The sequence below is a fragment of the Myodes glareolus genome, chromosome 10 (genome assembly GCF_982192425.1).
Source record: "Myodes glareolus chromosome 10, mMyoGla1.1, whole genome shotgun sequence".
Taxonomy (NCBI): Eukaryota; Metazoa; Chordata; class Mammalia; order Rodentia; family Cricetidae; genus Myodes; species Myodes glareolus.
In genome coordinates, this window is record NC_142035.1 from 79,323,260 (window position 1) to 79,347,925 (window position 24,666).

The following is a 24,666-nucleotide window of genomic DNA, read 5'->3' on the forward strand; positions in this document are numbered from 1 at the left end:
TTTGGAGGGGATCTGTACTCTTTAGTTGGCACTGTGATTCTGTATGTTTTCCAGGTTAACTTAGACCCGAGTAAATGACAAAAGCGCTTAGTTTGCGATAATTCAAAATTGAAGTTCAGGTGTAATTTTACTTACAGGATTTTATACTCTTTTAATGCTTGAAATAATCATCTACATCAAGTAAACTAATTTCACTGAATAAGGGCAATAAGAATATACTAGGCAGAACTTGAGATCTCTAAAAAGGTTCACACCCAAATACCTGATTGTCAGTATTTTAGTACATTTCAAAAAATTTTATTTTTTTCTGTTTATCTGATTTTATAAATTTGAATTTGCAATTATTATAACTATAAATTAATTATAGTTTTATTATTATTATTTTGGAGATTAGAATATGATCACAGTATTTCCCTCTTCCCTTTCCTCTCTCTAAATCTCCTCTATACCCCTCCTTGTTCACCTTCAAATTCATGTTGTCTTTAATCATTAATTGTCACCATATCCATATATTTATATGAATATATGTGTACTTTTATATGTAACCTTCTCAGTTTTGATATTATTCATATTTATATTTTCAGGGTTATTTGATATTTAATACTTAATTTGTGTGTTCCTTGCTGGGAAAGACTGTTTTTCCCATTCTCAGCATTCACTAGTTTTCTGTAGTGTTTTGTATAGAATTGAGGCTTTTGCCTGTCCACTTTGGCATGTCTGCTGTCCTTGATCATATAAAATTTAGCAGTCATGTTGGTAAGACTTTGTTGTTGGTTTAACTTCTGACATTTCTAGAGACACAAACTTACATTCTTTGACTCTTACAGTATTTTCAAACTCTCTTGATTGTTTCTCTGAGGCTTAGTGTTTTGAGAGTGTTTTGTAGATTTTTTTGTAGATTTTTTTGTAGATTTTTTTGTAGATTTTTTGTAGATTTTTTTGTAGATTTTTTTGTAGATGTATTTGGCCTGGACTCCAGGATGGCATTTTGATTGTGATGTCCCCATCTGTTGCTGCAAGAAGATTCCTTGATAAGGGGTGAAGACTAAACTTATTTTTTAGCTTAATTCATTCTTTCTGCTTTAATCCTACTAGATAACTATTTTCTAGATCACTATAAATTAACCAGTAATGTATAACTTGATAGATATTTACACATTCTCAATATTTCCACCAATGGCAGTTTCAGATCTATTTGATATCCATTCATCATTAACTTGAATAATTCTGAGTTCATAATATAGACTTATTTTTCTTTTTTTCTTCCAAGTGTTGGGATTAATATAGACTTGATTTATGAATGTGCCATTGTCAATTGAAAATTCTACTACTTTTGAATGGATATGAATTATTATTATCTACTTCTATTGAGGACTGGAATTTCTAAATATGATTAAACTACTGTTTTCAAATTAGCAGCACTCTATCTTCCCTGTTTCATTTAAAATTACATTAACACACCATTTTTTAAGTGTTGTTCACTTTCATTACCAAATTTGATTTAATTAACATGAAAAATGCATCCATATTTCATCCATTAAATTTATGGAATACTACACATTTTACTATTTTTCTAAAGCCCTTTTACTAAGACATCTTGTTTTATAGACACATTTATATGACTACTAAACTAAATTTAATATTTTATGAACACTCACAATGATCAATTTATGCCAACTTGGAAGAATTATTTTGTTTTACCTCTTAATGTGTTATGACATATGTCTTCAAATCTGTTTTTATGAAGACTGTTGTAATTCATCTTAGCTTTTTATATCTGAGAAGATTGATTCTCATAGACAATAGATGAATTAATTTAGAATTATTTCTTTGCCAGATCTCTGTATATGCAAATCCATTCCCCTCTCATGTAGTTTCTTTGTAAGTGAATATGAGAGCATCCATAGAGTCAAGTGTTTAAATAAGTTGATACATTTTTTTTGTCTAGATGAAGTGTTATTTAGGTATGTTTTCTACATAAATTTCAAAGTCACCTACTGATATTTAATATGTCATAGCACATCATTTTTGTACACATGTGTTCTTTCTTACCCTGAATGAACATGACCCTACAGTCAATTGGTAAGATAAATATGTCCATATCCCTACTTCCTTCAGCACAATATAAGTGAGTATGATATAGGGCATGATGTATGCCTAAACTGAAGAGTCATTTAGTGTTGTTAAGAAATTTAATTCAAGTTCTATTTTCCATGTTTTTATGCCTGATAAAATGTCAAGGTGTTCCTTGAAATTAAAGACAAAGTATGAAGAATAAATGCCCTGTTAGACTGGAAATATTTCACTTAGAAATTCTTTCCAACTTGATATTTTTTTTTCCATTTCCTTTCCTAAAGTTCATGCTGACATGGATATGCTGAGTGGGGATCGGTAGGGATGGTAGTGATGTTTCTAGTAAAATGAAACATACATTCTCAGTACAGCTTCCTTTCTCAACTCAATACTCTTTAGATTTTTTTTTTGATTGAAGATTCTTAAGCAGAATCTTGGATTTATAAATAACAGAAATGGGGTTAGTAAAGGAAGATTTTACTTCCTCTTTATTTGAATGTATTACCAATGAATAACACTTTTATCATTCCTTCTTCTATTAAATACCAGACTTTCTAGTTCTTGAAGGAAACTATTCTCTGTCAGCCTTTTCTTCTTATATTTTCAGTGCTAATACAATGATATTCAAGTTAAGATAACTATTTTATTCTTACATATCTCTAACTGATATAACCAAAACTGCATTGAGTTTGCTGCAGGCATTGAGCCATCTGAAACTACACTGAATTAAGCATATCCTGTGGTGATATTTGTTTAATATCTAACAAATATAGTTTTCCTGAAGATCAGAGTGTGGAACTAAGCCATTAGTTAGTCATAGAGACCACGCAGTGGTGGCACACAGCTTTAACCTCAGCATTCAGGAGGCAGAGGAAGATGGATCTCTGTGGGTTCAAGGCCACCATGGGCTACATGATATTGAGCCAGTCTACAAGAGAAACAGAGCCAGGTGGTAGTGGTTCAAAGCTTTAATCCCAGTACTTGGCAGTCACAGGCCTCGAATCCCAACACTAGGGAGGTGGAGACAGGCAGGGATATGACTGGACAGAGAAATGAATATATGTCATCATGAGACAGAAGCTCAAGCATTCTGTCTGTGGTGTTGTAGAGACAGGATACCTATTTGTTCTGAGAATTTCATAGAGGTAAGAACTAGTGACTGCCTGCTCTGCTTCTCCGATCTTTTTACTTTCAGCTCCTAATATCTGACACCAGGTTTTTATTATTAGATCCAATTAGATTCATGTTACAATAGGGTTTTATTATTAAGATCAATTAGATTCATGCTACAATACCCAATATTTATACTTATAAAGGAGATATGGAAAACTTTTCAAACCAGTAGATCTCTCTCATTCTTTAAGGTTACAATTTTAACATTATCTTTTATGGCTATTTTCAAAATAATTTTGGAAAAGAACAAATATAGTGAATGTTTCGTAATTAATATTTCATTTGTGTTGATAAGACTTAGTGTTTTAAAATCAGAAACTCAATACCTTGTTATTTGTAGAAATATTACTAATTCTAGCATTCTGCTCTTATCATAAAGATAGTATTTCAGAAGAAAAAGATATCATCAAAAAAATCCTTGCCAGTACAGCATTATAAAATGTGGGGCAGAGTTAGTGCTTCTTATTTTTTTTTATTTTTTTTCTTAAAGAAAAACAAACTATCTTTTTTTTTTTCATTTAACATACCAATTCCAGTTCTACCCTTCTCCTCCTCTCATTCTCTCCATTTTCCCCCCATCCACTCTTCAGAAAGGGTGCAGCACATTGCTTTGGGAAAGGTTCAAGGCCCTCTCTACTATATCTAGGCTAAGCAAGGTATCCATCCAAAGAGAACGGGTCCTCAAAAAGTCAGTAGAAGCAGTAGGGTAATAATGGCGAATCAATCCCACACCAGTTAGGTTTTAAAGGGGTACTTTTTTGGGGGGGGGGTAAAACTTACATACACATAAACCGTCAGGAAAGGAGCCCGGGAGGCATGGAGGTTATGGCTGTGGGAGGGCTCGTGTCAAGCCGAGCTGGCCAAGCTGTGCTGGCAGCAGGCAGCCAAACCAGATGCCAGCAGTTGAGCTGGGGGATGTGGGGTATGGGGTGGTTCTTAAACCAAACGCTGGGCGCCAGATAATGGCAAATCAATCCCACACCAGTTATGTTTTAAAGGGGTATTTATTTTCGGGGGTAAAACTTACATACACACAAACCATCAGGAAAGGAGCCTAGTCGCTGGAGCAGGAGTCAAAACCAAGTGCTGAAACCAAGAGGCCGAGCCAAGGCGCTCTATTTTAAAGAGAACTATACCACACCCCAGTGGGCTGGTATTTCAGTGGCTATTGGCTGAAGGAGCGGAAGGTACTCCCACAGCAGAGTAAACCCTTCTGTCAATTCCAGTGGGCCTGCAGTCTGCCGTATCTTACAACTGTCACCCATTTTCCAAGGGTCCTGTTTGATCCCATGTTCATTCCTTCCCTCTATTTCTGGAGTTGGTGAGCTCCCATTAGCTCAGGTAAACTGTTTTAGAGGGGGTCCCCACCAGGGTTTTGACTTCCTTGCTCATATTCTCACTCCTCTCACTCTTCAGCTGGACATTGGGAGCTCAGCCCAGTGCTCTGCTGTGGATCTCTGCCTCTGTTTCCATCAGTTTCAGGGCAAGACCGGTTCAGGCACTCTCTACTGTTTTGGGTCTTAGCTGGGGTCATCCTTATGAATTCCTGGAAATTTCTTTAGATCAAGTCCCACGATGGCTCCCCCAATCAAAATATCTCTTTACTTGCTTTCCATGTCGGTCTCTCCTCCATCTCGACTAACCCATACCCTCATTTTCTCCTACCCTCTTCCCTTCCCCCTCCACTTCTCCTTATGCCTTCAATTAATTCTACCCCCATCCCACGATCTCAATTTTGTCAGGAGATATATTCTATTTCCCCTTCCCAATAGGATCTAAATGTGTTTCTCTTAGGCTTCACCTTGTTCCTTTGCTTCACTAGGGTTGTGAAATATAGGCTCATTTTTCTTTGCATTACAGTCAGTAAATAAAAAAGTAGCCCCTGACAACATGTGCCTTTGGAAACTGTTCTTGGTCTGCTTTGTACTGTCACTGTCTGTGTCTCAAGGAGTCCACTGATGTCTCTCTTGGTTTGATCTTCTGGTTCTCTCTCTTGGTCCACTCTGTGCAATCATAACCTGTGCTTCAGAGTTCCTTTCTTGGTCTCTCTATGAAGTCACAGCCTGTCCTTCAGGGTTCCGCCATTAGTCTTCCCTGTGTAGTTACAGCTTCCTGGTCATCTCTGTGTAGTTGCATCATGGGTTCAGAGTTCCTCTGAGAATTTGAGGGATAGGTGGGTTTGTGTGCAGTGTAGGCTTGTAGTTTCCAGGTTCTGATCAATGGGATGTGGGTGTTGGAACAGCCTACCACAGGAAGCTTGCCTGCTTGCTGGCTAGAGATGCTGAAGTAGGTGAAAGAGGGGGCCCAAAGTTTGCCCCAGTATGGAGGGCCTAGAGAGTGGGGTGTGGTCACTCACCTCTTGGTCCTCTCTGTGTGTTTGCAACCTGTTATTTCAGAGTTCCTCTGACATCACTGGGATAGGAGGGTTTGTGGGCTGAGTGAGACTTGTAGCTCACAGGATCTAACTGATGGGATGGTGGAATTGGAGCAGCCTACCTGCAGGAGGCTTGAATGCTGCTGCTGCTAACTTTGTATAGTATTCTCAGTATGTGATCTGCTTGCTTCAGAATTTTATATGAAATGAAAAGTTCCATATAAACTCATTTTTTATGGAATGAATAATGTCCTGGTGAGAATGAGCATCTTCGCTGACTTTTAAATATTAATTTAAAAGAGAATAAAAGTATATCATTGTCCCCTATGACAGTAGTTTTGAATGACTAGAATATCAATTTTCGAGTTAGAAAATTTGTTGCACGGGGCCTTCGGAGTGGTGAGTTGATTCAGGCCCGCGACAGGGGCCAGGCGAGGAGGTGCTAGGACTTTCCCCGACCCCATAGACTCCCAGGTCAGCCTGCTCTGCTGGCTCCACCCTGCTAGCTTCCCCGCCAGACATCCCAGCTTCCATCCAGAGGGCCTTCGGAGTGGTGAGTTGATTCGGGCCCGTGGCAGGGGCCCGGTGAGGAGGAGCTAGGACTTTCCCCGACCCCATAGCCTCCCAGGTTAGCCTGCAGTGCTGTTTCCACCCTGCTAGGCTCTCCCGCCTGCCATCCCAGCTTCCATCCAGGTACAAATTTCTATATTTCTCCCCTCCCACTGAGGCCATAAAATTTCCCCAGTTCAGCTGCCTTGCACACTGGGCCTGCTCTGTAGGGGCATCCCGGAAAGAGGGAGTGCCTGTGCTTCAATACCCTGCCTGGGGAAAGGTAGGCATTCTATCAGTGAACTCCCTGCCCAACAAGGGAACCTGACCCGATACCAGAAGTTCCAATAGAGAGCATTTGATCGAAGAGATGGGCAGACGCCAAGGCAAGACCTCCTCCAACAATCTGAAAAACAACATGAAAATATCAGATCCCAACGACCCTACAACAGAAGGATTTGAACACTCTAACCCAGATGAAGTGGAAAAAAGTGCCATTATGAAAGCAATAGAGTCCCTTAAACAGGATATGAATAACTCCCTTAAGGAACTGGTCGAGAAGTATAACAAAAAGTTTGAAGAAATGAGTATAGAAATGGATGAGAAATATAAGAAAAAGTTTGAAGAAATAAGTATATCCGTGAGTGATACCCTGAGAAACCAAAAAAAAGCAATCAAACAGGTAAAGGAAACAGTCCAAGAATTGAAAACTGAAATGGAGGCAATGAAGAAAACACAAAACGAGAACCGGCTGGATATGGAAAACCTAGGTAAACGAGCGGAGACTACAGAATCAAGCATAACCAATAGAATACAAGAGATAGAAGAATGAATCTCAGATTCTGAAGATACCATAGAGAAAATAAATTCTCTGGTCAGAGAAAACGGCAAATCCAACAAATTCTCTTCACAAAACATTCAGGAAATCTGGGACACAATAAAAAAACCAAATCTAAGAATAATAGGGATTGAAGAAGGAGAAGAACTGCAGATCAAAGACCCAGAAAATATATTCAACAAAATTATAGAAGAAAACTTTCCCAACTTAAAGAATGATATTCCTATGAAGGTTCAAGAAGCATACAGAACACCGAATAGACTGGATCAGAAAAAAAACATCCCCGCGCCATATAATAATCAAAACACAAAACATAAATATTAAAGAAAAAATTTTAAGAGCTGCAAAGGAAAAAGGTCAAGTAACTTATAAAGGTAAACCTATCAGGCTTACACCGGATTTCTCTATGGAAACCATGAAAGCCAGAAGATCCTGGATAGAGGTACTGCAGAAACTAAGAGACCATGGATGCAAACCCAGACTACTATACCCAGCCAAGCTATTGTTCACTATCAACGGAGAAAACAAAATATTCCAGGATAAAAACAAATTTAAACAATACGTAGCTACTAATCCAGCCTTACAGAGAATATTAGAAGGAAAATCACTACCAATGGAATCCAACATTCCCAACACAGCCTACAATAACTCGAACATCTAGCGACCATTCACAAGCACAAATCAAAGAAGAAAAACACATACACTCTACTACCTAAAAAAAAAAAAAATGACCGGAGTCAACAACCACTGGTCATTAATATCACTTAATATCAATGGACTCAATTCACCTATAAAGAGGCACAGACTTAGAGATTGGATACGAAAACAGGATCCAACATTCTGCTGTTTACAAGAAACACACCTCAACCACAAAGACAGACACCTACTCAGAGTAAAGGGTTGGGAAAAGGTTTTCTAAGCAAATGGACCTAAGAAACAAGCGGGCGTGGCCATTCTAATATCTAACAAAATCGACTTCAAACTAAAATCAATCAGAAGAAATGGAGATGGACATTTCATACTCATAACGGGAACAATTCATCAGGAGGAAGTCTCAATCCTGAATATCTATGCTCCTAATATAAAGGCACCCACATATGTAAAAGAAACTCTTCTAGAACTCAAGGCGGTCATCAAACCACACACACTAATAGTAGGAGACTTCAACACTCCTCTCTCACCAATGGACAGGTCAATCAGACAGAAACCAAACAGAGAATTGAGAGACCTATTGGAGGTATTGAATCAAATGGACTTAACAGGCATCTATAGAACACTCCACCCAAATAGAAAAGAATATACCTTTTTCTCTGCAGCTCATGGAACCTTCTCGAAAATTGACCACATACTCGGTAACAAAGCAAACTTCCACAGATACAAAAAAATATTAGTAACTACCTGTGTCTTGTCAGATCACCATGGACTAAAATTAGAATTCAACAACAATGCTCCCCCCAGGAAACTGAACAGTCAACTACTAAATCACCCCTGGGTCAAGGAAGAAATAAAGAAAGAAATTAAACTCTTCCTTGAATTTAATGAAAACAAAGACACAACATATTCAAACCTATGGGACACTATGAAAGCAGTGATAAGAGGAAAGTTCATAGCACTAAGTGCCCAATTAAAGAAAGCGGAGAAAGCACACATTGGAGACTTAACAGCACACTTGAAAGATCTAGAAAAAAAAAGAAGCTGATTCACCCAGGAGGTCTAGAAGACTGGAAATAATCAAACTGAGGGCTGAAATCAACAAAATAGAAACAGAGAAAACAATCCAAAGAATCAATGAATCAAAAGGCTGGTTCTTGGAGAAAATCAACAAGATTGACAAACCCCTATCCAAGTTAATCAAACGGCAGAGAGAGAACATGCAAATTAATAAGATCAGAAATGAAAAGGCAGACATAACCACAGACACAGAGGAAATTCAGAGAATCATTAGATCTTACTATGAAAGTTTATATGCCACAAAGTTGGAAAATGTAAAAGAAATGGACATTTTTTTTAGATAAGTACCATATACCAAAGTTTAACCAAGAACAGGTGAACAATCTAAATAGACCTGTTAGTCGCGAAGAATTAGAAGCTGTTATCAAAAATCTCCCTACCAAAAAAAGCCCAGGACCAGATGGTTTCAATGCAGAATTCTACCAGAACTTCCAGGAAGAGCTAATACCTATACTCCTTAACGTATTCCACAATATAGAAACAGAAGAATCATTGCCTAACTCCTTTTATGAAGCTACAGTTACCCTAATACCAAAACCACACAAAGACACAACCAAGAAAGAGAATTACAGGCCAATCTCACTCATGAACATTGATGCAAAAATTCTCAATAAAATACTGGCAAACCGAATCCAAGAGCACATTAGAAAAATTATCCATTATGATCAAGTCGGCTTCATTCCAGAGATGCAGGGCTGGTTCAACATACGCAAATCTATCAATGTAATCCATCATATAAATAAACTGAAAGAAAAAAACCATATGATCATCTCACTAGATGCTGAAAAAGCATTTGACAAAATTCAACACCCATTTATGATAAAGGTGTTGGAGAGACTGGGGATACAAGGATCATACCTAAATATAATAAAAGCAATATACAGCAAGCTGACAGCTAACATCAAACTGAATGGAGAGAAACTCAAAGCCTTTCCACTAAAATCAGGAACGCGACAAGGCTGTCCACTCTCTCCATACCTCTTCAATATAGTGCTTGAAGTTCTAGAAATAGCAATAAGACAACATAAGGAGATCAAGGGGATACGTATTGGAAAGGATGAAGTTAAACTTTCGTTATTTGCTGACGATATGATAGTTTACATAAGTGACCCCAAAAACTCTACCAAAGAACTCCTAGAGCTGATAAACACCTTTAGTAACGTGGCAGGATACAAGATCAACTCCAAAAAATCGGTGGCCCTCCTATACACAAAGGATAAAGAAGCAGAGAGGGAACTCAGAGAAGCATCACCTTTCATGATAGCTACAAATAGCATAAAATATCTTGGGGTTACTCTAACCAAGGAAGTGAAAGACCTATTTGACAAAAACTTTAAGTCTTTGAAGAAAGAAATTGAGGAGGATACCAGAAAATGGAAAGACCTCCCCTGCTCTTTGATTGGGAGAATCAACATAGTAAAAATGACAATTCTACCAAAAGCAGTCTATAGATTCAATGCAATCCCCATCAAAATCCCATCAAACTTCTTCACAGACCTTGAGAGAACAATAATCAAGTTTATATGGCAAAACAAAAAACCCAGGATAGCCAAAACAATCTTATACAATAAAAGAACTTCTGGAGGCATTACCATCCCTGACTTCAAACTCTATTATAGAGCTACAGTATTGAAAACAGCTTGGTATTGGCATAAGAACAGAGAAGTCGACCTATGGAATCGAATAGAAGACCCAGATATTAACCCACAAACTTATGAACACCTAATTTTCGACAAGGGAGCTAAAGGTATACAATGGAAGAAGGAAAGCATCTTTAACAAATGGTGCTGGCATAACTGGATGTCAACCTGTAAAAAAATGAAAGTAGATCCATATCTATCACCATGCACAAAAATCAAGTCCAAATGGATTAAAGACATCAACATTTATCTGTCCACTTTGAACCTGATAGAAGAGAAAGTGGGAAGTAGTCTACAAGATTTAGGCATAGGAGGCCTCTTCCTAAGTAGGACCCCAGCAGCACAGACAATAAGAGAAACAATGAATAAATGGGATCTACTGAAACTGGGAAGCTTCTGTAAAGCAAAGGACACTGTCAGTAGGACAAAAAGGCTGTCTTCTGACTGGGAGAAGATCTTCACCAACCCCTCATCAGACAAACGTCTGATCTCCAAAATATACAAAGAACTCAAGAAACTAGGCACTAAAACTCCAATTAACCCAATTAAAAAATGGGGTACTGAACTTAACAGAGAATTCACAACAGATGAACTTCGAATGGCCAGAAGACACTTAAGGTCAAGCTCAACCTCCTTAGCGATCAGGGAAATGCAAATCAAAATCACTTTGAGATACCATCTTACACCTGTCAGAATAGCTAAAGTCAAAAACACCAACGATAGCCTATGCTGGAGAGGATGTGGGGTGAGGGGAACACTCATCCATTGTTGGTGGGAATGCAAACTCGTGCAGCCACTGTGGAAATCAGTGTGGCGGTTTCTCAGGAAACTGGGAGTCAACCTCCCTCAGGACCCAGCAATTCCACTCTTGGGAATATACCCTAAAGATTCCCTAACATACTACAAAAGCATTTGTTCTACTATGTTCATAGCAGCACTATTTGTAATAGCCAGAACCTGGAAACAGCCTAGGTGCCCCTCAATAGAAGAATGGTTAAAAAAGGTGTGGAACATATACACATTAGAGTTTTACTCAGCGGTAAAAAACAATGACATCTTGAATTTTGCATGCAAATGGATGGAAATAGAAAACGCTTTACTGAGTGAGGTAAGCCAGACCCAAAAAGAGGAACACGGTATGTATTCACTCATAAGTGGATTCTAACCATAATTAAAGGTCTTTGAGCCTATTATTCGTGATCCTAGAGAAGCTAAATAAGAAGATGAACCTGATGAAGATTATTTAGCTATCCACCAGGAGGTAGGAAATAGACAAGAGTCCCAGGTAACCTCGGGTGCATGGGGGGGGGGGGGTGGGAGGGTCGATGGAAAGGGAGAGGGTTAGAGAGAAGGGAGTAGGGGAGGAACGGGGAAAGCTTGGTGGCCTGGGATGGGGGGGGGAGGAAGGATGAATATGGGATCAGGGAAGAATATATTTCAACTAAGGGAGCCATTTTAGGGTTTACAGGAGACTTGATTTTATATGGGATCCCAGGTCCAAGGAGAGATCCCCCAGATTGCTCTCTGGACAGAGGAGAGTGTACCTGAATCGGCCGTGGCCCATGACCATACTGATGTATATTTTGCTTATCACCATAGATCCTTCATCTGGCGAAGGACGGCGATACAGTCGGAGACCCACATTGGAGCACCGGACTGAGCCCCCCAAGGTCCAAATGAGGAGCAGAAGGAGGAAGAACATGAAAAATGAAATCAGTACTGCGAGGGATGCTATCACCCACTGATACAAGGGAACGGATCTGATGAGAGTTTACCAAGGCCAGTTGGACTGGGACTGAACGAGGACGTGATCTAACCAGATTCTCGGAATTTGGCCGGATTCTATGACTGTGGCTGGCCCAAAGTCTTTCTGAAAAGCCATTGACTATGACACTGGGACCTGTTTCCTCTACATATACTGGATTTTGGGGATCCAGTCTGTTTGGACACTCACCTTCCTGGACCTGGAGGGAGGGGGAAGGAACTGGAACTTACCACAGAGCAGGAAACCCTGACTCCTGGGGGACGAAGAGGGAGGAGGAGGGGGAGTGGGGGGAGTGGGAGGGTATTGGGAGGGGGGGCGGAAATGGAAACTTTTATAATTTAATAAAATTTACTTAAAAAAAAAGAAAATTTGTTGCACAATTAGATACATTCTCACATCTTAGAAGAAAAAGAAAAAAATGCGAATTGGAGCACTTATCTTTTTTAAAAGGCCTTAGTCTTTTTAAAATAGAATGTATGTGACTTTATTTTCTTCTACCACTGCCTTAAATGCATGTACACTTGGTATTGGGATCAAAATGAATTCAATGTGATTTTTACACATATTCAATGCACATTACCGCAGTCCTTATTTTTGGTCATTTAACCAAGTAAAATATTTTATCACTTGAACATGGCGAAATCATTTTCAATGTTAGTCAGAAAGATACAGCAAATACAATACTAAAAGACTGGATGAATGAGACTAAAATTAGATAGAAACATTTTAGTATCCTCTTTTAGAATATTTTCTTCACCAAGGAATAGAGAAAACATTTTTGAAAATTTAGGGATCATAGTGGATTAGAGAGAATCAAACTTGATGCTAATTAATGGATTTGGTAAATTGCACTTTGAGAGAATGTAGAACAGGAAAGACTGGAGGAATTAATGTTTCATTATGGCATATTTCACTAAACCTCTTAAACTTTAAATGTTTTCCATTTACTTCCACAGTTTCTTAGATTTTCCATGCTAATTTTGAGCTTCAATGTATCATAACTCAATATATTTAAGAGGTGGTTTAAATTTAGCAAGAATTCTGTATACCATCATTTTATTTTTAATTGGTTTTAGACTCATGATTTTGAACACTCTACCACAAGATTGGGTGTGGTATGAAACAGTGGCTGTCTCTACCAATCTAACTTAAATACTGTTTACTAAATATATATCACCATATGGGATAATATGAGGAAAAAAAAACTGACTGCCCGTTTAGAGAAAATCAGTACCCTCCTCGAAATGAAAATAATATGATGAGTGGGCTATTTGACCTTTCAAATATTTACAGTGGAAATTGAATATAATGAATTGGTCTGGTTTTATTACTTTGTAGATGTATATAATGATTTCTGATTCTTCCTCTCCACATTCTCTTGTGTCTCTCTTCCACTTCTATGAAGTCCTGATTCCCATTCTCCAAGCAGATCTTTGTTCAGATTAATGAGTTTTGAATCATTTTATCATTAGTTAAGGTTAGTCAGGGCCATACATTGGAGTCAGGCAGTGTAACCAATTGGTATATAGATTACCAGAGGCAATGACTCTCTCTCTCTCTCTCTGTCTCTCTCTGTCTCTCTCTCCCTCTCCCTCCCTCCCTCCCTCTCTCTCTCTCTCTCTCTCTCTCTCTCTCTCTCTCTCTCTCTCTCTCTCTCTCTCTCTCTCCAAGTCAGGGGAAAATAGTCCACAAAAGAGGGTTGGGACCCCTGGAGAACCTTCCACCTTCCTTTTTCTTTGCAGAGCTAATACAGTCACCTGTAACTGGTGTGATGTCATGATTGCAATAGCCGTATCTTTCTTAGGAGATGGGATTCAGAGCCTTTCTCCCTAACCTTTAGGTTTTACATTATTCCTGCTAACTCTTCTACAATGTTTCCTGTGTTTAGTGTGGATGGTAAATATACAGAATGAATGATAGTTTAGGGGATCAGAATTCGTCTGTCACTAATTTTAGCCCTTTGTGTAGTAATTAGTGTCTACATTTATTGCAGTTCACTTATTCTCCATGAGAACAGCATTTGGTTGTTGATATGAACATATAAATTTAGATGATATTGTGAATTTAGTTACACAATAATATACATTGGTCATCGAAGGCCTAGGGTTATGATTCAATCTGGTTAATTATAATAAGTATACTGTAAATATCTAGTGCTAAGTAAAATGATATTCTTTTCTAACATTACCTTTCTTGAGAATTTCATTCATGAATAATATATTAAATTGTTTCTATCTCCCTCCCCCTACAAACTCCTCCACTGACCCACAAAATTCCTGTCTAATTAATACGCTTCTCTTCTTTAGTTATAATTCTTATAGAATTATATACATATACAGACACATATATATGTATATATAAATACAACCTCTGTGTCTGTTTAGTGTTGTTCACATGGGTGTTTGTTTAGGGCTCACCATTTGGGATTAGAACCCCAGGTTCTAATGACTTGTCTAACTCTTTTGTTTTCTAGCCCAGAATTACCTATAGTTATTCATCTGGTGTAGGTCCTTGTGAAATTTTCTCATTCACACTAGTACACCAACTAGTGTTATCACTGTGCAGGTCTTAGTTTGGAAGTTATATTGTTGAGATACTGGGATGCAAATATCTGTCATTAATAGATGTTATGATCTCACAGTGGATGTCCTAGTCCTATGGCAATTGCAATCATTCTTTTCCCCCTTTTGTGATTCCCTTAGTCTTAGGTATAGGGATTGTGTCGTAAATGTATCATTTGTGGGTGGGCACTCCATGGTCATTTGCTCTCTTCTTTTAGACCAGTTATAATTTTCTGTAATGGTCCTCAACTTCTGCATAAAGAAAGAAGTCTCTTTGTTGAGGGGTGGGAATTAAATTATTGTAGATATAAAGAATGACGTTTAGAAAACTGGATTTTGAATTTTTTTCCAAATTAATGTGATGGAATACATAAGAGTTCTGGTGGAGGTATTCCCTGAGTTTTGTGGTGTTTTCATGATGGATAATACAGTCCATGTCTCATAGAGCTATATTTACTTTTCTGTCTTATTATTTAAGAAACATATTTTAGAATGATATAGACGACTAGCTTATTGATTCTGATGATGGATCTGGGAAATGACATTTAAAATCTTCTGGAATGTATTCATTGTTCCATATTTCATGGTGAACACTCATGATAATTGGAGATTTAAACATAGGAGTGCCATCAGGTTTTGAAGAATTTAAATCCAGTGCTACAAATGACCCCTGGAGTTTAAAGACCATACTGGAGCAGATTCTACACATAGTGGGAATAGCACCAGCAGTGAAAGTATAGATGTTGTCCAGGGGATGTGTCTAAATATCATCATTGAACTCTTAACAAGGAAGATCTGCATCCTATAGATAAACCAAAAAGTGAGCAAAATGACGCTAAAATAAATAACTATTTGAGTAAAAATAGAATTTTTATATAAAGAAGCATCATCAATGAACTAAATTTTTTTCTGTCTTTACATCATCACACCCTGGCTACTTCAACTTTGAGCATTCACAAACCTGTTCAGTCAACATCAACATTGGGCTAGATGCTTTATGTGTAAAAAAGATTTTCTGGAAAGTGAGAGGATTGTTAATATCTTTTTGCAATAAAATATTTTAGATAAGAAAAAATGTATCTTTTCAGATATATTGATATTATATACCTAATAGATCACAGTATCACATAAAAGCTATTTTTTATATGTACCAGGAAATTGAAGAATTCATGTAACTTGTTTACTATTAAAAAGCGCTTTACTGTGATATCCAAAAATAAAGCCACAATTTTATCAACATATGTCTACAACTACAATGAAGCAATCTTGTATAAACATTGATTAAAATTTAATCACAGTGGCTTTACTAGAAGTTTTCATGCATATAAGAGCTAAAATTCACTATGTCCTCTAAGTATACATGGATGTGGAGCCATCTATGGAACATGGGTAACCTCCCAGTTGTTACAACCTAATAATGATCATCCTTCCCCTAATAGCTATGGACAGAAAGTAACACCTCAGTATGTGGTAGGAGCCACAGATAATCTAACCCATCTATGTAGGATTTTTTTCTGGCTTTATCTTGTATAGATTTTGTGTAGGTAACAATAAATGCTGTTAGATCATGATTGTGATAGATTGGACTTCACAATGTTCTATGAAATCATGTGGCTCTTATGTACATTTTTCTTTATATTTTGTGATATTCTCTGAAACTTGGTAGTGATACCTTAATGCAGATTTGCTATTTTCTTCTGAGATAAGAAACTTATTAATAAATCTTATGATTAATATTAATGAGACTTATTATTAATATTATTATATTAATATTATAAAATGTTAATTAATAACATGTATTAATTATAAACCTCCTATTCGCAGCTCTTTTATAAGTCATGCATTTCTCTATTACTTTCTTTTGATTCCACAAAGAAGTACTCTAAACATTGTTTAGAATACCACACACGCGATATTTCTAAATCATTCATAAAGTAATATAAAATACTCATTTTAATATGCTGAGGTGGTATGGAACACTTGTCTGTATTATGTCAATTACATTTTAAATAAACGTGAATTGATCAGTAGCCAGGCAGGAAGAATAGGCTGGACAACCAGACAGGAAGTAGAGGTGGGTCAAGGAGAACAGAGAAATTCTGGGAAGAGGAAAGCTTGCTCTACAGTCCTTGCCTAGCCGCAGAGCAAGCAAGATGTGACTGCCTCACTGAATAAGGTACGAGCCACATGGCTAGTATAGACAAGAATAATGGCCTAATATAAATTATAAGAGTTAATAAGAAGCCTGAGCTAATGGGCCAATCAGTTTATAACTAATGTTGACCTCTGTGTGATTTCTTTGGGAATTAATGATTGCAGGAACAGGGTAAGACAGAAAACCTCAGACAACACTGTACAATAATATTTTGTACACTATAAAGATTTGCCACCCATATTGGTTTAATAAAACACTGATTGGCCAGTAGCCCAGGCAGGAAGTATAGACAGGACAATCAGACTAAGAGAATTCTGGAAAGAAGAAAGGCAGAAACACAGTGGCAACCCAGATGTAGAGGAAGCAAGATGAGAATGCTGCACTGATAAAAAGTAAAAAGAACACGGCTTTTACATAAGAGTTATGGGTTAATTTAAGTTGTAAGAGCTAGTTAATAAGAAGCCTGAGCTAATACGCCAAACAGTTTATAAATAATATGAGCCTTTGTGTGTTTCTTTGGGACTAAATGGATGTGGAACCAGACAGGACAGAAACATCCATCTACATTAGTATATTGTCCAATGTGGTCAAAATCTTGACTGATCACTTGAAGTTATTAATAGCTATCTAAGAAACTAGTAAATGAGTCATTTGTATAAGTAAGAATATTTCCAGAGATAATTAATGACAAGTGACAAGGCTTAAATAAGGCTCATGCCTTCCCATTCACTGCTCACTTTGATGGTACAAAATCAGATAATTTGGTATAACAAGAATTTTATATATATAATTTTTCACTTGACATATTTTCATGATATTTTTAACATGTTATCTCCTCCCCCATGTTCTTCTTCTCCTTCTTCTTTCTTTTTTTCCCAGTTATGGTTTTCTTACCATTTGCCCAGGAGAAACAGCCAAGGAATGATGGATAAAATCTTTTTAACCATCAGCCAAAATTAATCATTCATTTGTTAATCAAAGATTTGGGAAACAATAACTTTAAATAACTCATATGACAAACTCTTTAAAGAATACCAACACTTTAGCCACTTTCTTAAATTTTAAAGATATAACTTTATGAGAAAAATCCTAGAAAATAAAATATGCTTCACTCTGTGGAAAAGTACAAAAAACACGAATATAAGCCACGGAAGTTGCCAAGTTCTTCTGGAACAATTTTTCTTAGAAAGGCGTGATGAATTACCTAAACATATACAGCATGCACAACAGAGCACACAATAAATTTAGTTTGAGATAAAGTCTGAAATTGTGATTTAATGTTTTTTTTTTCATTTCTCAGAGCAATAAAAATTATGACATCCAATGGCATAGATTTATCTACTAAAAAGGTACAATGCCTCGAAGACTTTGGAAATAACTTAATTCACACTGACATCAAGAATCAGAGGCAGTAGCCACAAATTAGACTTGCCCTCACAACTACTTGGGAATAAATTCTATATAACATATGGGATGAAATCATTTTCTGAAAACATAATAAAATTTTATAGAAGCAACATAGCAATTAAAATGTTTTTCTCACAAAGAGAATATTCTAAAGTGCAGAAGTACATATTTTTTTTCTTTTTTTAGTTACTTATAATGAAGGTCATTTTTGTGATTTTGTACTTAGCTCTAATGTCTTTAATAACCCTGATTATAACCCAAGTGTGTACCTACATAAATACATGCACATACACAAACACACAGAGAGACATAAAGAGATTTATAAAACACTGACAATCCTTTTTTGCATAATTGTTCTTGCCTACATTTTTATTTTTTTAACATAGAGGTTAGTAATTATACCTGTTTTTAATTATTTTAGAAGATATCCATGTATTCGCTATATTTTCATTACGTTTACTTTTATTTTTAACCATTTTCAGGTAATCTCCCATCTCTAATCTCCCAAAAATTCATGCCTTCTTTAATAGTTTCTCAATATTGCTATTATTATATCTCAGTCATTCCATTTGGGCTTCCCATTTACTCATGGGTATAAGACCATCCTCTATATCACAGTTTACTTACTATTGGCCACAGTCTTAAAAAAACTGACTCTCCCTGAAAAGTCATCAACTGCAAGTAGATCCTTAGTCAGAGTCTGGCTCCTTTTCATAGTTGATGCTACTATGCCTTTCTTAAGCAAGTGCAGAGACAATATTTCAATCTTATTCTCCCTGACCTTTGGCTCTTATAAATTTTGTGTTCCCTTTTTAATAATGAGACTTTGTGGAAGAAAATATGTTAAAAATAAACTCTGTGTACTAAAGTACGGACCATAATGAAAAGATTTTTAATGTGCACAGTAGTTGCACAAATATTATGTGGGTAACCTTCTTTAGGATTAGATTGGAAACCCATTCCAAAAACGGACACATGCGTCTGGTGTAAGAAATTTGTCCAAGAACCTAAGGTTTGGAAGTTCATAGGCCATAAATGTAAATCCTCTATTATTGATTTCCTAAATTGAAATAGTTTACACCTGTCCTCTGTAATTGTAGTTCTATACCAACAGTAAGTTACTGTAGCTCTCTGACCTCCTCAGAGAAATTTTGCTGTGTAGTTCACAAATGATCAATGTGATGATTATGTATCTGTGAACTGTTTTTGAATATCATAAAGGCAAGGTAAAGTGTCTTTATCCATCCCTTGGAACAAAAGAAAGATTTCACTAGTTTTTGTCCTAATATTTTTATATATTATTAAAATAATTGCTTAATTTCTAGCAATTCTGAACAAAAGAGAAAAAAATAAAATTATTACAATTAGAAATAAAAAAGACATGTTGCTGCAGATTCCAATCAAACACAGAAGCACATCAGAAGAAACATTGAAAATTCATCATTAAAAAAATGTAATAGCCCTCACCCAACTCAGCCATCCAATTCTCTTTCCCTGGACAATCCAGGTATCCTTCTTAGAGTACTCTTTGTTCCCTAGCTTTTCTGGAGTTAGGATTGTAGTCAGGTTATTCTTTCCTTTACATCTAGTATCCACTTAAGAGTAAGTATATATTATGTTTGTCTTTCTGAGTCTGGATTATCTCACTCAGAATGTTGTTTTTTTTTTCCTAGTTCCATCAATTTGCCTTCAAATGAATGACATCGTTGTGTGTTTTTTTTTTAACAGTTGAATAATATTTCACTGTGTAAATGTACCACATTTTCTTTTTTCATTCTTCAATTGAGAGGTATCTAGGTTGTTTTAAGGTTCTGGCTATTACAAAAAAAATGCTGTTATGAACACCATTGAGTAAGTCTCCTTTAGGTATGACTGAGCATCCTTTGAGTGTATGCCCAGGATTGGTATTGCTGGTCTTGAGGTAGATTTATTCCCAGTTTCCTGATAAACTACTGTACTTGTTTCCAAAGAGGCTGTACAAGTTTGTACTAGCAGTGGAGAAGTACACCCCTTACTTCATATCCTCTTCAACAAAAGCCTGCTTCAGTACTTTTGATCTTAATCATTCTGACTGATGTAAGATGATATCGCAGAGTCGTTTTGATTTGCATTTCCCTGAGGATTAAGGATGTTAGACAATTCCTTTAATGTCTTTTGGCCATTTCCGATTCTTCTGTTGAGAATTTTCTGTTTAGCTCTGTACCTGGTACCCCCTTTTCTTTGTTTTTCCAGACAGGGTTTCTCTGTCTAGTTTTAATACCTGTCATGAAATAGTTTTTGTAGACCAGGCTAGCCTCAAACTCACAGAGATATGCCTGTCTCTGCCCCCCAAATGCTGGGATTAAAGGAATGTGCCACCACTGTCAGTCTATGAGCCCTTTTTTTTAATTGAATTAAATTGTATTTTGATATCTAGTTTCTAGTATTCTTTATATAATTTAAAGATCAGCCCTAACTCAGATATGAAATTGGGGATCTTTTCTCATTCTATAGGCTGTCATTTTGTTTTATTTACTGTGTCTGTTGACTTAGAGAAGCTATTCAATTTCAGGAAGTCACATTTATTGATTGCTTCTCTCAGTGTCTGTGCTACTGGTATTTAATAAGTAGTCTGCTGATCCTATGCATTCAAGGCTATTTCCCAATTTTGTTTCTATTAGGTTCAGTGTAACTGGATTTATCTTGAGGTCTTTGATCCACTTGGACTTGAGGTTTTTATATGGTGAAAATATGGATTTATTTGCAATCTTCTATATGTTGGCATCCAGTTACAACAGCACCATTTGTTAAAGATGCTTTCTTTTTTTTCGTTGTATCATCTTGGCTTCTTTGTCAAAATCAGGTGTTCATAGTTGTATGGATTAATGTCAGAGTCTTTGATTTTATTCTTTTGATCCATGTTTCTGTTTTCATGCCAATACCAAGCTGCTTTTATTACTATAGATTGATAGTAGAATATATATATATACATATATTATATATGAAAGGATATTAAATGTGATAGCAAATGAATTTCCAGAAACTATGACATATCAAAATTAAACCAATATTATATATATATATATATATATATATGTTAGATGAGTACATAACAAATAACAAGATGAAAAGTCCAGCATAGATTAATTCACTGATAAACTTTATAAATATTTTGCTAACAAAAATCTCTTCCAATTACCATAAAATAAAAAGGGGGAAATAATCTCAAACTCCTTCTGTAGAGCCAGTTGCACCTTTATAATAAACCTGGCAATGCACATACACAATTGAAGGAGAATTTAATCTAATATACCCAACAAAAATAAATCCAGTATCAATAATTTTCTGCAAGTTGCAGTATCTACAAATTACTTGCAAAATGAATTTAAGAACATAATAAGGGATTCATACTTTGTGAGCAAATAGATTACATTTAATGAATGCATAGTTTAACGCATGCAGATTCATAAAGTTAAAATAGAACATAAATAACTAAAGGCAGAAACCACATGATCATCTCAATTAATAAAAGTCCTCTGATAAAATGAAGATTTTTATTGTGTTAACGCCCAGAAGAAACTAAAAATATAAAGAATATATGTTACAATACTACAGAGTATCTCTGACACACTCATAACTAACATTAATTTGGCGAAATTGAAATCATTTTCACTAAAATAGGGGATAAGAAAAAGGCTCCATTCTCTCCAATTTCATTCTTATGAAAGTCTCACATGAAATAAAACAAGTAAAGAAATTAAAGTGATATAAATAAAAAAGGAAAAATCAAAGTATCCCTCTTTTCACACAATATAATCTTAAATCATAAAAACTCCTCAACATTGCAGAAAATTCATGCATGTTAAACACATTCACAAAGTAATAGGTTATAAAATCAACAACAAAATTGGTAACTTTTCAATGAAATAGTGGGAGGTAAAAGAATTCTACAGTGAAACTGCCCGTGTTTCTGTCTCCCTAACACTGAGATTACAATCATTCTCCACCCTGTCATACTTTTTTGCATGAGTGCTAGGCATTTGAATTCATGCCCACATTCTTGGATGAGACAAGTTCTTCATTAAATAAATTATCATTTATATATACTTTTGATAAATATCCTACAATGAAAACAAATTCCAGAAATCCTGATTAGTCATCTAAGAGATTCAGAGAATTCACGTTTGCTATATATAACACTAGTCACTAAATACAGACAAAATAGCCCATTATTAAGCTCTTATAAACATATTGATTTGGGCACATAATCATAAGCAGAGCTAAAATATAATTCTATGTGCTCTCTTAAATATCTAATAGGTGACTCTCATGTTTCTGTGGTAAATATTTTTCTTGTGATTCTTTTTTGTCATAGGGACTTATTCTAGCTGAATGTCTACAACTGTAGGATGTACATATTCTAGCAAAGGCTTTTGGTGTCCCCATTGATGGAGCAAAAGAAAGTGGGAGGGTTACAATCAAACTGACTGTCAATGTCCTATATGCAGCCCTCACCAAATAAAACAAGAGAAAGAAGGAAAACAAAAGTCCAATTTGTGTTGCCCACATACTCACTGACCTATGCTTGAATTCCCAATATCCAGCTCCATATAGAAAATGAAAAATTCTGTACCTGCACTCCCATAAGAATCCATAAATTGTGGAGAGCTACAATTCAGCATCCTTATCATAATCTCAGCACTCAGAGGACATATAGACAAGTGGATCTCTTCAGTGTGAATTATAGGCCAGCCTGGTTTACAGAGAGAGAGTTCAAGGAAAGAGATAAACCCTGTCTCAGAAAAAAAATAAATAATAAAAAATCAAAGACCAAAAAAAAAAAAAACCAACCCAGTATATCAGGCTTTTCTCTGCTATGTAAACCTCTGTTGATTATAATGATGTCTATTTCCACATAGCTATAGGGTGGGGGTTGTGAACCTAACTGTTTAACCAGTCTTTCAAAAGGGTAGCCTAAGACCACTGGCATATCAGATATTTACATTATAATACATAATAGTAGCAAAATTGCAGTTATAAAGTAGTAATTAAAATAATTTTATGGTTCAAGAGTCAGCACAACATGAAGAATTGTATTAAGGGGTCACAATGTTAGGAAGTTTGAGAAGAACTGCCACAGGGTATGCTATAGTGGTTTTATGGGATACAATATGAGAGAATTTACTTTTTGAAATACAGTGATAGTGTCTACTCCAACTTCAATACTGGGTTCCAAACCTGTGAAAACTATGAATCACTCTTCTATTCAAGAATGTTCTTGTCATACTATACAACGGAAAAAAAAATGACATCTATCCATTTTCAGGCAAATGGACAGATCTAGAAAACATATTGAGGGAGGTAACCCAGTCCTAGAAAAACAAATATCATACGTACTCACTCATAAGTGGCTTTTAAACATAAAGCAAAGAAAACCAGCCTACAATCCACAATCCCAGAGACCCTAGACAACAATGAGGACCCGAAGAGAGACATACATAGATTTAATCTACATGGGAATTAGAAAAGGACAAGATCTCCTGGGTAAATTGGGAACATGTGAACTATGGGAGAGGGTAAAAGGGGAGGAGAGGGTAATGGAGTGGAGCAGAGAAAAATGAATAGCTTAATAAAATCAATTTTTTAAAAAAAGAATGCTCTTCTGACTGAGAAAGCATTGACAATGGCACTGGGTCTTGTTTCGTCTGCTTGTACTGTCTTTTTGGGATCCTAGTCTGTTTGGATGCTCACCTTCCTAGACCTAGAGGGAGGGGGAGGAACTTGAACTTCTCACAGTGCAGGAAACCATGACTGCTCTTAGGACTGGAGAGGGAGGAGGAGAGGGAGTGGGGGGAATGGAAGGGTATGGGAAGGAGGGGAGGATGTGGAAATTTTTATAAATAAATAAATAAGTAAATTTAAAAAAAAAGAACGCTCTTGTACCATGCCTATAACACTGGTGAATCCACCCACAACCACAGACCATGGATTGCCTTACAAACATACTTCAATATTCTCTATGTTCTGCCATCCCAAGTCTGAATGTTCTACAGCAATTACATTTCTTATTCTTACAACTGATTTCCAAGGCTTAGTCACAGTCTTCCAAACTCCAACTGCTTCTTTGTTTTGTTTCTCTTCTAGGGAAGAGGTGATTGGTAGGTACTTTGTAACTCCTCTGAAATATCTTCTGATAGTGAGTTCTCTTGTATCTTACTCTTACCTTAGATTTTGGCACAAGTAATATTCATTGGTCAAAGAATAGGGTAGAATTTCAAAAAAAAATCAAATAACACTGATTCATTTATGATTATGCTACACAGTTACCATTCTACAGGTGTGAAAGTAAAGACAGAGAGGCAAAGTAATTTTCTCAAGACCTCATAACTAGCATCCAAGATGATTGCATTTAAAATAAAAA